Here is a 13,062-nt window from a genome sequence, read left to right as displayed (position 1 = left end):
GGTTCAATCCCCAATACCACAAAAAAAAAAAAAAAAAAAAAAGAAATATGCAAAGACTTCAATAGACAACATCTCATCCAAACTTTATGGGTCAACCAGGCAAAACTGGAAACAACCTAAAGTGGATGAATTTCATCCTAAAAACTGATTTATACTAAGAACTGGTTTTACAGGTACTTACTGCCCTTGTAGGAATACACAATTCAATTTAGAAGAGTACCAAATAAAATCCAGCTACTAAATTTTTCATTCTTACAACCATAAAAAAAATCCTGATGTTTTTTCTTTATTTCTAACTCTCCTTCAATTGCCAAAATTTTGTTGGAAATTTAACCAGTTTTGATTGGGAAATTTCTTTCTTAAGAAAAATGGGGATCCTCTTTGCTTTATACTTAAATGCCTAGGAATCAACTAAGATTTAAAAAATCAAATTGAAGCTCATAGAGATAAGCCTTAGTTAATGACTCATCTTTTTAAAGCCTACGAATCCATTTGATGTTTGGTGAATCACTGTTAATTTCAATTAACTCAGGGGAGAAGTACAGGAGAATTGCGGTCACAGTAATTGTCCCACATGAAAAAATAAGTTTATTTTTTTTACCCTGTACATCTGAGTCTTAGCCATTACAATCATAGACACAAACAAGTTCTTACTGCTTGGCATTAGATTAGTAGGTAAATCACCCTTGAACAAGTGATCAGGTGTTGTTCTAGCTCATGCAACATCAGCAAAATTTTGACTGCACTAATTTGCTGCCAGGAGAGAAATGTCAGAGAAAGGAGAAGAAAAATTGTTTTGGGGGGGTTTGTTGTTTTTACCAGGACTGAACCCACAGGTGCTTAGCTACTGAGCCACATCCCCAGTCCTTTTTAGTTTTCTTTTTGAGACAGGTCTCACTAGATTGCTTACAGCCTCACTAAATTGCTGAGGCTGACTTTGAACCTGCAGTTCTCCTGCTTCAGCCTCCTGAGCCACTGGGAATATAGGCATGCACCACCACACTGGGCAAAATTTAGTCTTTGGATGGTATTTAAAAATCTCCATGGTCTCTATCACTGTTTTTATGTTCTAAAAATTATGCAAACACAAAATGCCTCAAAGTACTCCAAATTTAACATACACAATTATATATATATGTATGTGTGTGTATATATATATATCTTAGAATATGTAGTTTTCTTCCTTTTTACTTTCTGTGTGTGTGTGTGTGTGTGTGTGTGTGTGTGGTGTGTCAGGGATCGAACCCACGGGTGGTTAATCATTGAGCTCACTAAGTTGCTTTGAGGCCCTTCTAAGTTGCTGAGGCTGGCTTTGAACCTGCAATTTTCCTGCCTCAGCCTCCTAAATTGCTGGGATTACAGGAGTGCACCACTGTGCCTGGATGAATATGTAGTTTTCAGTATTTACAGTTATTCTATCCATATTTTCTACTCTCAGAAACAGAGTCTTCAAGTCTCAGTTCAAAATTCATATCTTGAACCTTCTCAATCTTCCTAAGCCAGGATGACTTGCTTTGGATGCTCTATCCTCACTCATAGATTTCCTGCTCAATAGTGACAGGTGGGGCTAAGAGAATGGTGACACAGACACCCCTTCTTCATGGTTAGAACATAAAATAGACCAACTGTGGATAAAGGCATCAAATGAGCAGGCAGTGGCAGGATAGCTTTGATTGAAGTTACCCCACCAAAGTAATTCATGTACTGATGAATTTATCCCTGGGTATCAAGAATCCATTCTATTTCATTCTGTCTGATAGTTTTTTTCAGTTTTGGCTTTGTGTTTGTGTTTTGCAAATCGAAACCCACAATTTTAAGTCTACAACTGTAGGGTGAGGCCCAACAAGCTCTCACATGAACACCAACATCTGCTGGCTTCCAGGCCTTGACATTCTTGTCCCAATCCTGGGGCAGGTTCTAACCATATTCATTCTTGTTTCCTTGAGCCTAGTATAATGTCTATCATCAATTTCTTAAGTTTCTGGCAGAGAATTATTGTACTGGTGAGTCCAAAGTTTGCTTAACTTTAAGCCCCACAGCCACAGCACATCATCTGATAGAGCAGGACAATAACTTTGAACTAGTCTGGGTATTCTAGTATGTACTTTCTCTTGACCTCGAGGAAACTCACTATTTTAAAACCTGCATGTCAGAAGATGTTGGGTGAGAGCTTATAGTCCATTTACCACCTCTCAGAAAGAGTTTTAAATATCATCATATCATATAAAACTGACATAGCAATGCAAAAATACATCTCTCCTGTATTCTGCCCTTAATGACAACAAGTATTATTTTACTTCCTGACATCTCTTTAGCTCTTCAGGATCATTCCCATTATCCTGTTGGACTTGATGGATCCTATTTTTTAGCATCTTTGTTCTATAATCTGCCTACCATGTGGAAAATCTACTCTTGGCTTAGGTCTAGGGTTACAATTTTAATCCAGGATCTAGAGAGCAGCCTGATATAGACTCACCTGAAACCATCATCCATAGGGTGCAACTTCAGGACAATGGCACAGTCAGAAAAAATGAATCCCATTAATTTCACAGTAAATTTTTAAAAAGATCCAATTGTCTTTTATTTGCATTTCTAGAATCAGGCAACACCTCATAAGTGTTCCAATAAGCTGATCCAAGGAATTGGTAGTATAGATAGAAAAGGACTAAAGGAAGTAGAAATAGGAGCCAGGTATGGTGACACATACTTGAAATTCCAGCCTCTCAGGAGACTGAGGTAAGAGGACCACAAGTTTGAGACCAGCCTATCTCACAATAATTTTTTACTCAAATTCTTTACTTTTTTTAACAAAGGATATGCAAAGACCACTGCACTAATATCTCCTTTTGTCTTCCCTGAGATACTCCTGTCCTTTCTTTAATATCCTTAAATCTTCCATCTCCAGACCTACCTTAAGCACTTCTGGCCTCTTCTTCCCTTATCATATTTTTCCCACCTCAATATCTCAAAAACCTCCCATCTTAGTCCATTTCATGTTAGTATAACAAAACACCTGATTCTGGATAATGGATAAAGAAAAGAGGTTTATTTGACTGCATCACAACATGGCAGGGAAGCAGAAAGGGAGATGACTATGAACAGAAGGGGACAAGCACATAGGGTGATCTAACTTTTTAACAACTTGCTCTCATAAAAACTAACCCAGATCTTCTAGAACTACATTCATCCCTTCCAAGGGTGGTGCCCCAATGACTTATTGACCTCCCCAATAGGCCCCACAGCTTAAACATTGTACCACCTCAGTACCAATTCATTGGCACAAAGCTTCTAGCACAAAAACCTTTGGGGGACACAGTGAACTATATCCAAACCACTGCCCCTCCCAAGTTTATAAGGAAATGGCAGGAGGTTTACAAGTGTACAAATGATGCAGACAAAACTAGGAGCAAATTGTGTTGTGTGCAGGTATGAATATGTGCACAATCCATGCATGTCATAGTGCACTAATAAAAACAATTTAAAAAACTAGAACTACTTTAGCAAGAAATAGGTTAAGAAGGAATAGGGCTATCTATATATGAAAATTTCTAATTATATATAATCAAAGGCTTCTTGATAAATTAAAAATAAATTCATATAAATATCTATATGAATTTGGAAGCTTTTTTATTTCATTCAATTTATTGAAGTTGGTAATAATTCTTACCCCAATTTGTCTTTTTAGGCAAGGTAACAGTAAGTGGTTAACTTATTCTGAAACTTTTCCAGAGCTGGAGCCATGTGTAAAGCTCAGGAAGGTCTTCCATTCTGACTTTGGTGCCACATGGTTTCAGGCTTCCTGAAGACTGTCAAGGTTCTTATCTTTATCCATTGGTAAGCTGGAAGTGCATACTTCAGTATAAATTTTCTGTGAATATGTGCCAATGATTTCCCAAACTCCTTACCCTTTCTATTCATGTGCATATTCTTGTACATAGAACTGCCTTTTTGGCCTCTAACCTTTTTGACTAGAAGTTTGATTCCCATCACTTGGGCTGCATTGGGTAGAAGACATTCAACTCTCTTGTTTTGTTTAACACTCACATAGTTACTTTCCAGTTGAAGAAAATAGCCCTTTCTACTTTTTTCTTATCGCTATTTCTTACATACCTTACATTATTAGCATTTTGTTAAGGGGATATTTTGAGTGGACTTGTTTCAGGTGACATTTCTAATATCCCATTCTCTAACAGAACAGCCAGCCAGTTTTGGAAAATATATTTTTAAAATCTAGGACACCATTTATTATAAGATATATCAGTGTTTTATGTAGCATAAGAAATTAAACCTGTGACTAGCTCCCAGATGCTCTGAGTTCAGAGATATTAAAATATGAAATGTTGACATTTAGATTCATTGGAGTTTAGTGTATATATACACAACTTTTTGTTACTTAAGCATATTTTTAGAGAGAGGAATATAGTAGGTATGGCACAAAATTCAAGTAGTTCCAAAATGTGTTAATTGATAGCCTTCTTCCTACCCTTGTGCCAAGTCTCCCAGTTCACCATCTGAAATACAGCCACTCCTCAGGTTCTTTAACGGAGTACATGTTTTGCTGTTGTTGTTGCTCATTTGCTATCAGTGTTTTTAAAAGTCAGGTTCTGGAAGTCTTATACACTTTGGAGTCTAATTCACTTTTTTTAGTCCTTAGTTCAATGAGTTTGCACAAATGCACAAGGTCCCTCATGCTTCCTTTGGACTTGCTCTATCCTTAGACCTTAGAAAAATGAACGTCACTGCATTTATAAGAAGTACACTCTTTTTTTAATGGAATTTTCCAGTGTAACTCTTTAAATGATCTCATAACCTAAATTGTTGTCAGGTTTATGTGAAAATTGTTTTTGACTCCTGCCCCCCACCATGCCTTCTCTAGAGTCACACAGGTTATATATTTTTCATTGGAGTGACTGCCACACATCATCCACACTAAACTCTCTGATTTAATTATATTTTAAAGTGGCCCAGAACAGGAAAAGTGTTTTCTTTTGAATAGTTGGGAAACAAAGAGTGACTCTTAAGGTATATTCTGCCTCCCTTCTATTATGCATGATTTAGTTTTGAGAGCAAGTGGCCTCTGGGATGTGATTTTGAAGGAACTCAACAAAATTTAAAACAGAAATAACTTCTCCAATTATGTTTCTTTTGACTTGTTGTTTACAGTTTTCTGTTTCTTTGTCTCAATTCCCCTCTCCCCATCTTTTCCATCCTCCCTCTCTCTTTCTTTCTCCCTTTCTCTCTCCTTATAAAAGTCTCTTCCCACCTGGTGAAAACTAATAGAAAACTGGAGCTTTTTAATTTGAATCTTTCAGAATTGGTCAACATTTTTTTTTCTTGATCCATTACTGAATAAAATTTAATGTAGACTTTATTTACTGGTGCTAGTTTTCTGTACAAAAATAAATTCAGAAAGAGGATTGGGATCATGGCAAAAGGTAGTGAGTGCCTCACCAACAAGCCTTGTGGGTACTTCCATAAGAAAAATTCAGGACAAAGGGAAGAGCAAGATCAAACTTGAGGTAAGAGTGTGCTATTATATTTCTTTAAACTTCTTTGCTATTCAAAGGGCAACCTTTGTAAGTTCCTGGCTATACCAACTATAAAGCCTGAGTATCATTTGGATTAAAAACAAGAACCTAACAAAATAAAAATAGCAAAGGCTACAGAAAGCCTTACATTTTATCTTCACTGAAACTTTTTGAATTCTTGAAGACAATGACCTTATGGCTATTACTTTAATAGTAACTCTCAGCACTAAATCACAATGCTGTGGTTCCAACCACTCAGACTACTCTGGGAGATTGTTGACTTTAGTCCCACTTTATTTATAGATGAACCAAGGTTATAATGCAAACACATAGACACACATAGACACATTCATACATACACATGCTGTACTTTGTGAATGACCCACAAACCCTCAGATCAAAAAGTCAGATGGAAAGAATGTCTGTGGGTGTGTTATTGCAAAATAGAACAGGAGGTTTCCAGGATTTATGGCTATTTTTTTTGGAAAGATAATCTATAATGCACTTTCCATTTTTTCTCTCATTTGTTTTAGTTGTTTCTCTGAACTCCTTTTCCACTCTTTCTGACTTCATGATTGCTGATATGAACAGAATAATCTGGAAGAAGAATTTTCAACTTCCACTTTTCCCGCTGACACAGTTTCATTATAGTCATTTTATATAAGAGTTCAATTAGTAATTCCTCAATGGATCCCATATTAGACACTATGGCTCTTCAGATATATTTGAAATAAAGCAACTCATGTATTCTTATAAATCTCCACATTTTGTAAAATCGTACAACATAGCAGTTTATGAAAGAAAGAAAGAAAGAAAGAAAGAAAGAAAGAAAGAAAGAAAGAAAGAAAGAAAGAAAGAAAAGGGGAAGAGGCAAAAGCACTCATTGCCTGTGCAGAGCTATATCTAGAACATCAACAAAAGCAATGATTTGAACTGGGAGGATATGAACTTTTCCTGTTGCAGACATTAAAAATAAATGAAATCAGTAGACTGAAGGTGACAGCAAGCTTTGGCTCAAAGCTACAAGGGCTGAGACCAAGCAGAATGAAATGGACTGCTAATAAGATGACCATGGGAGGCAACTCATTCCAAGCCCTGACTGACACAGAGCAGGAATCCCTTTTCTTTAGGGTGCTGTTGGGGAGGGAAGCCCTAATGCAGAAAAGTATTTCTAACTTCATAGGACATAACTTGCTTGAGCTCCTTCTGGAACTGGGGCTGTAGCTCAGTTGTAGAGCATTTGCCTAACCTGTGTGAGGCACTGGTTTCAATCCTTAAAAATAAATGACTAAAATAAAGGCATTCTGTTCATCTACAACGACAATTTTTTTTAAAAGAATTCCTATATAGGCAGCAGCCAAGTTAAGAGATTTTTCCTTTCCTACAATAGTTCTAATTGAAATCTTACTTCTCTGCCTCCCTTTGTCAAGGAAAATTTGTACAGGAGCTAACGTGATTTTTCCGTTACACCGATAACATTTCCCTATTTATCATTTGTTCATGGTCCTCTTCCCATTACAGAAGCAACACACTGCAGGTTTACAGTCTGTTCTTGACTCCTTAGAAACTGGATTCTCCTGAATGAGCAGAAGGGGTTAGGTTCACGACTTTGTTCATTACCTAAAACATAATAAAAATGGTAACAATAATAAGTTCAATTAATTTAATATTTTCCATGGGCCAGACACTTTGTTCTATAGATAGCACATATTTAATCACCACAGTGATCCTTTGGAAAGGATTCTTTACCCTTGGTTTACAGATGATGGATCCAGGGCAAAGGAAAGTTGAATAACTTGACCTAGGCCACATGGCCAGCACTGAGACACTCAGATCTCATTTCCAAACTTTGTTATTGCTTCCAAATCATCTCTTGCTTGAGTGCCTGAACTTTGAGCTGAGCCTTGAAATAATTATTCACTAAAAGATTGACAAGTTATCAGGAGAAACTTATGAAGTAGGCAAATTTTATGTATAATGGTCCCTTGATGGTAATTTCTCACTGCCTTAATGTCACCACCCAAACCCCTCCACATTCAACCTGATCTGTTGCTTTGACAAATTCCTCTTTACATCCCAGTTACCCAGATTCCATGCTTTCCTATCCACCCCTAAATTCATTCGATCTGAAGTGCCCCCATGCTGCAGAACTCTTCTTTGTACAAAGTGTATCAAGCTTGCTCCATTTGCCTCAGATTCCCACTCTCTGCATTCCAATGGGGCAGCTCTTCAATCTTAGTAGTGCATGTGGACCATTCTGTGCTACACTTCACTAAATGTACTAAAAATGGAATGACCAGAGAATTTTAAGAGGCTTAGAGACCAGATTAACTGAGTAATCAAGATGCCAGGGAGACAAGGAACCAAGAAGTTTCTAGAATAGCAAATTATTCTTTCCATTTACTCATTTAAGAAAATAAAAATATTATGCATCAGAAATGAGCACATGTAAGTAATATCATATGTGAAAGTGAGGTAGGTTCTTGATAAGGTATTTTAAAGAAGAAGAGAAATATCACCATAGGAATTTCAAGTCTTAGATCAGGCTGAATAGAAGATCCCTTTAAGCAGTCTCCAACTGCAGTTGAAATTCAAGATTACAGGATGTCTGTGCTGGATTGGTGCAAGTGACACCAGGAGGTTGTCTGGAGCCATAATTTGCCAAATGTCTATGTTTTCCTGTCATTTCCTATCCATGTCTAAACAATCCAGTGCCAGATTTTAAAAGTGGGATAACATTTTAGAGGTGGAGATGTTTTGGTGTTTTCTCAAATATTTGACAACTAACAAATTTTCCTTAAGTTTTATGCATTTATTTTATGCACAATGCATAATATGCTGTCAACATGTTGTTACAGTTTTCTCTAATGATTTATAGGAATACTTTGCTCTCTCAACTCTTGCTCTCCAAATTTTTACCAGTACATGAGCTTTCTAACTGTAAGAAATATTAGAAGAAATTTTTGGATAAATTCCTTGCAAGACAAAGATTCACTGCTTGCTGTCTGAAATGTAAGCACCAAATTGATACGGAACTAAATGGATTCTGCCTCCCTTTCTGTTTCAACACATTTGTTGAATGTTTGATATTTGAACCAGAATCTAACTATATTATCAGGAAAGGGACATTTTAATCAACTCCCAAATGCTTGTTGCACAGGGAAGAGGAATGTTAGAGCAAAACATTATAGATTTCAGAAAGCTTGATAGATCTCTTCGTTTAATTGTGTTAGGTGATGAATTATTAATATTGAAAAGGTCCATAACTCTGTAAGAAAGCTGAGAAATTATTTGGGAAGTAGAAAGGAGGAAGGAATTCTATAAAGCAAAGATACTTTGATATTATATCCATCTTTTAAAGTCTCTCCTGGTTACTTTTCAATGATTTTAAAATTTCTTACTTTCCTAACTCCTCATACCTCTCTTGCCTTCTCTTTTTGCTTGTTTGTTTGATAGTCAAAGTGATAATTCTCAGCACTGTCTCTTCATAGAACTTTATTATCTGAATGCTTGACTCAACCAGAGGCATAAATGGAAGCAAGGCAGCTAAAGAAACCAGAATTTGCTTCACAAACAGGGAAACATCTGGAAGACTTTGGGAATTTCTTTGCTTCTTCAGCTGGGGGTTTGTTTGCCCTTTGCTTCTGATCTGCTCCTAGATTTTCACATATGAGCCAAAAAACTTTTTACTAAAGCAATGTTTCCTAACCTTGCTGGATCATGAGAGTCACCTGGGGACAACTTGTTAAATACACAGACGCAGGCACTGCTGAAGCAGAACTTCTAGGAAATTGGCTTAGAAATCTGTGTTTTTAAGAAGGGTTCCAAATGATTCTTATGATCAGACAAGTTCAAGACTCAATGGACAAAGACACAAACTTTGAAGGCATGATCTAAAAGCACGAGTCAGTGGCAGGGACCCTTTAGTGTATATAGGCATGAACAACAAATGATTGATGGGAGGACCTGGGACCTTCACAGCATCCTAAATTTTAGCAGCATCATTCACAAGCCTTATCATCATCCATCAAAGAAATGAATTTCCAACCCTCTGCCCTGCACCAGAAGATTTTTAAATCAATAGGTATAAGAGATACAAAGAACAGTTTAAGAATCACTTATAAATTAACAAATTGATGTCATCCATCATCCCTGCTTGAAGGTCAACCCGAGGGGGAAAAATAGTATAAAGTAAGCACAACCCCCACCATATACCCCCTCTCTCTCCTCGCCCCTCCCCACTGTTTCTCCCTCTTTTCCAGGCTGGACATGACCTTTTATTACTTTACAAGGGCTTGGTGCTCAGGCCTTATCAGGAATCCTCCTTTCCCCCCATGTTTCATCCCTCCTTCTCATTCCGGAGTACAAACTCTCAGCCTATCTTTTCCCTCCCCCATGTTTTCATACCTCCCTAAATTCTTCTAGTTCATTAAGATGTTTCCCTTGAACTTCAGACTTTTTTGCTGGAAACTCCCCAGATATACTAGGACCTTTTGAAATCTACCTGGATATACCAGGGGAGCTTGAAGATTCACAAGTTTAAGCCACAAACTCTCATGTGGCTGTTCACCCACAGACCTGAGAAAGACACTGGACACTTTTCTTGATTCCTCACTCCATTCCACCTTTTTCTCAATACCACATCCATTCACAAGTCCTACAATTTCTTGACCAACCACATCCATTTACTTTTCTGAGTCCCCTATCACTGTCTGTCCGGGTTGATTTCTTTCTCCCCCCAAAACAAAACAAACAAAACAACCTACATGCAAGCAAACCCTGCCCCAATCTCTGGCTTTTGCATCCCATTAAATAGTACAATGATGTGTTCCAGAATCTCATAGCAAAAAACCCTGGAGTCCCACTTGCCTTCTGTCTTCATCTATTTTGTTACTGTCACAGAATACCACAGCTGGATAATTTGTCAAAAATAGAAATTCATTTTGTAAAGTTCTGGAGATTGAGAAGTCCAAGATGTAGGCTGTTGGGGACAAGCTTTCAAAGGGGACTATGAAGTCTCAGCCCCTTTCTCATTCTCTCTCTCTCTCTCTCTTTCTCTCTCCCTCTCTCTCTCTCTCTCTCTTTCTTTCTCTCTTCCTGGCCTTGAGGTGAGTAATTTTTCTTTGCCACTCTCTCCCATCAAGATGTGCTTGCTACCTCACCACAGGCCCAAAGCAATGGAGCCTGTCAATCATGGAACCTCCAAAACTATGAGTGAACATAAACCTGTTTCTTTATAAGCTTATTATCCACTGTTTACATTTATAAATAAAGTTTTATTGGAATACAGCTATATCACTTATTTTCTTATTTGCACTACAATGCAGAGTTGAGCAGTTGCAGATAAACTGCAAAACCTAAAATATTTAGTAACGACATTTTAGAGTAAAAACCTACTAACCCATGTTCTACAAGATTGTACAGGAGTCAGAGTATAATGCATATTATAACTTATGCCTGGTCATAACAGTACTCTCAAATCCATCACCCTACTCCAGAAGATGGGTGGTGTTTTCTAGCCACCTACCACTCAAAGTGTGGTCCATGGACAGCAGCAGTCATATCTGGAAGTTTGTTTGAAATGCAGATTCCTGGGTCCCATTCCAGACCTATTAGAATCTGCCTTTGAACAAGACCTCCAAAAAATACATGCTCATTAAAGTTTAGGAAATGGCAGTCTAACCTCATAATTATTAGTTCATGTATTTGTGGAATGTTTAGGAACTCCAGTGCCTTAAGGGGACATAAGTTTTAGATTTCTCATATGTAATATTTGTTTCTTGCACCAAATTGAACTGATTTACCATATATAGAGAACCTGGGGAGCCAGCCTGATCTGGCTTTCCTCCAGTTACTGTTTATATAGGGCTTAGCATACAAGCTTTGGGGCCTCTATTTTATTAAAAGAAAAAAAAAGGTATCTTGTTCTTAAAAGGTCTTATTGATGTGTTCATTATTGGAGACATATATACATTGAAAGAATATTGATCTCTCGATTTTGTTTTCCATATTTTAGGTTTTTAAAAAAAATTTCTTATAACATTTCATAAGAAGGTTAAGGTCAGGTTTTCTATTCCTACAACTCACAAAGAAGGACTGAATGTGCTTCTTAAGCATGCAGGGTATGTTAGTCAGCTTTGTTTCACAGTGACCAAATTACCTGACAAGAACATTTCAAGAGAGGAAATGTTTACTTTGGGTTCACAATTTCAGAGGTTTGGTCCATGGTTGACTGACTCCATTGCTCTGGGCCTAAAGTGAGGCAGAACATCTTGGTGGAAGAGCATAGTGGAGAAAAACTGCTCAGTTTATAGTGCCTGAGGAACAGAGAGAGAAGGAGGAGCCAGAAGGACAAGGTATAATCCCCAAGAGCACATAGGGGCTTTGGGGAGACACCTCATATTCAAATTGTAATGGAGGGCAAGGTCAAGATTGACACTTGGGGCTGGGCACGTGGGATTGTGAGTCTTACAGGGACATCAGTTCAGACTCCTATGTGCATTGGCTTGGACAGTCTAACCCCGTCCCTCCTTGATGTCACGGGATTTCAGTTTTCCTAATTAACTATTAATGAGGTGGGTGTAGTTTATTGAAGGGGACGAGGAAAATTAGCTAGCTGTTTCTGGAGTTGAGTTATGTTTCCTGAGGGAAAAGAAAAGTTATGAAATAAATCATTCCATCTTTAATTAGCAGTTTTGGCTAGGCTACTTGAAGTGACGGAGCAAAATGGGAAAAGAAGCCAGCAGTTTAGTCAGAAACCCAAACATGGGTCTCATTTGCTGCTCACTGAGAGATTTATGTAGCTTGGGGTGAATGTGTCAGGGGATCTGCGTTAGTTAAAGTGAAACGCCATAATGAAATGTTCTCTTTCTGCCCTGACTCTGGATAAACCTGAAAGCAGGGGGTTTTGCTTTTCTACTCCAGTGCTACATTCAAAACAAAAAAAGGCAGAGATCACCAGAGAGAAAAGAGGAACTAAGCAGTGTATCTTACAATCTTTTAGGTTTATTTTCCTGAAAACTTATTACTAGTGGGTTTTTCTTCTATGTATCAGTTTTACTTTCTCAGCACAGAATGATCATTCTCTGATTTTAACAGCATGTGCTATTTGACATAACTGCATTATGTTTGTGATCACTATGCTGAAAATAAATGTTACTTCAATTCTGGTCAATGTTCACAGGCACCTACTAGACATACTCTGCCGGGGTGGGGGGTGGGGTGAGAAAATGATTCTGTGTTGTAGGAGAATCATAATGATATTGGAGAAGAAAAAGAATCTTCAGGAGTTCATGAGAAAAAAACTGAATGAATTGAAATGCTTTATTCAACATGCTGGTTAACATAATTGAAATGATTTTCCTCATTTCGCAACATAGATCATGCTCGAAATTTCAAAAGAACATTAGCACATGGCCTCCCTGCTCTAAAAACTGCACAAGAAAAATGTACTTGCCTTTGTCTTGGTGTTTCTCAGTAAAGTCAATTAGGTTTTTCCTAGAATCCACTTATACCTGGAGTCTGTGAGTTTCAA

At 37.6% G+C, this 13,062-nt stretch overlaps 1 long non-coding RNA gene across 2 annotated transcripts in view; it reads left to right on the top strand.

Annotated features, from left to right (window-relative positions):
- LOC124964603 (uncharacterized) overlaps positions 1 to 13,062 on the top strand; it is a 95,114-nt gene that overhangs the window by 56,164 nt on the left and 25,888 nt on the right. The gene's annotated exons all lie outside the window — the stretch shown is intronic.

Source organism: Sciurus carolinensis, chromosome 14 (assembly GCF_902686445.1).
Source record: "Sciurus carolinensis chromosome 14, mSciCar1.2, whole genome shotgun sequence".
Classification (NCBI taxonomy): Eukaryota; Metazoa; Chordata; class Mammalia; order Rodentia; family Sciuridae; genus Sciurus; species Sciurus carolinensis.
Note: the sequence above shows the minus strand (reverse complement) of the source record. Positions and strands in the feature narration are given on the sequence as shown.